Source organism: Erpetoichthys calabaricus, chromosome 3 (assembly GCF_900747795.2).
Source record: "Erpetoichthys calabaricus chromosome 3, fErpCal1.3, whole genome shotgun sequence".
In the NCBI taxonomy this organism is placed as follows: Eukaryota; Metazoa; Chordata; class Cladistia; order Polypteriformes; family Polypteridae; genus Erpetoichthys; species Erpetoichthys calabaricus.
Window position 1 is genome coordinate 134059029 of NC_041396.2, and position 1825 is coordinate 134060853.

The 1825-nt window shown below is 28.5% G+C and overlaps 1 long non-coding RNA gene across 1 annotated transcript; it reads right to left on the minus strand.

Moving 5' to 3' along the window:
* Positions 1-351: 351 nt before the first annotated feature.
* LOC114641994 (uncharacterized) lies at positions 352-1345 on the minus strand. The gene is made up of 3 exons (XR_003714417.2): positions 1137-1345; positions 647-726; positions 352-421 (listed from the first exon to the last, which is right to left on the minus strand). It is a non-coding gene; the product is annotated as an uncharacterized LOC114641994 (long non-coding RNA).
* Between the last annotated feature and the right edge of the window lie 480 nt (positions 1346-1825).

The following is a 1825-nucleotide window of genomic DNA, read 5'->3' on the forward strand; positions in this document are numbered from 1 at the left end:
TCTCAAAATTATCCAAATTAATCACAAAGACTTCTTTTATTTGAACACCAGATCTCTAACCAGCAATGAATGAAATACAATCTAATCCCAATCTAGTCCATCCCCTCTAATCCTGGTGTGGACAGACACAATTAAATTCCAACTTTTTTTATCTTTAGTGCAAAAGGTTATTAAATTCCTCTTTAATACAACAAGATTGCTGCAAAAATATATTATTAGTGTCACCATGAAGCAGTAAGGTAGATAGTATATGTATCAGTAAAGTATATCAAAGTATTAGTATAAAGTAATCAAAGATAAGAAAAAAAATATTAAACTGTAAACACAAGATAAGCATGAATAAATATTTCAGATTTACCACATCTTTACTCCTTGCAGTTAGATTTTCATTTTTTTCCCTGGGGGAGCTGTGGACAAAAAGCTGAAAGATAGAAGTGAATTACAAAAAAAACCATATAATTACAAAAAAAACAGCAACTGAGTTTCTACACAATACACTTGCTAGTTAGCGGTTTATACAGAACATTTGGGTGAAACATTATGACAACTGTTTTACTTTAAGTGCTACTTACAGTACATTTCACTATGAAAGGTTTAGCTGTGGTGATTATAAATGAATAAACCTATTAATTAATTAATTGTGTACCACGGTATCATTGAGAAAGTCCTCTTCTATTTTATGTTTTGGATGAATAGTCACTTCTTCAGGATCACTACTGTCATTTTCTGCAAAAATATTAGTTAAATAATTAAAAGTTAACCAACAACTAAAAATGCAGAGTTGTATCCTAAACAGTTGATTATATATACTCAATAATAATGTACAAGATGCTCAAATTCATCATGCATATATTTTCAAATAAATCACTAAAAACCACTATATTTATTTTCTTTTTTGATAGTCATTTAAGTAATAAACATACTTAGATACATCCTTAAAAAACTATGAAAAATGCAATTTTTTTACATTTTTAAACAGGTTGTCACAAGTTTTGCATAAGTAGGAATTGATCAACCCATCAAACTGTATAAGTTATTTTTACTACTATTTACAGAACAATTAACTTTTAAAAATTAACTGTGATTTGTAATTAAATATACACAAATACTTAAATATTAATTGATTCTGAACCTACCTAATTTATTGTATTCAGCCTCTGGGCAGATGAAGAATGTTATTCTGTTAAATTGTTTGCCAATTTCATTTTTGTAGTCTTGCAGTATAAAATTATTTGCAGATCCTGGTATTTTATTAACAAGACTCCCATCAGCATACAAAAGCACATATGGGCCTGGTGGTAAATCATTGTTGAATGTGCAGAGTTTTGTCTCAGCGGCATGCAAAAGTTCATTTTTGGAAATTCTTGAAGAAATTCGAAGTGGTAATGTCCTGCCTCTTTCTTTTTTTAACATTCCTCCACACTCCATCATAATTCCTACATTAATCTACGTACAGAAAAAAGAAATAATGAAACAACATGATAAAATAAATAAAAAGAAAGTAGTTTTGCATAAACTAGATTAGAACTGCGAAATTACAATCAGAATTTAAAAAACGTATTTGTGTTAATTTATACATTCATTCATATGTTTTATAAAAAATACATGAGTAAAACGCACGTAAATAATGATGCCTTTAATTGGTAATTGAACAGATTTTTAAAAATATATTTCACGCGTATAATATTTAAAATATTCAGACGTACCTGTACACAACTTACTGCATCCTTCTGAGACTTTCTTTTAGTGGTAAAATTAACGGATCTTTCTTTGTTTTTTATTTCTTTGAAACGAAAAAACTCTGTCAGTGTTGGAGAATTTTCAG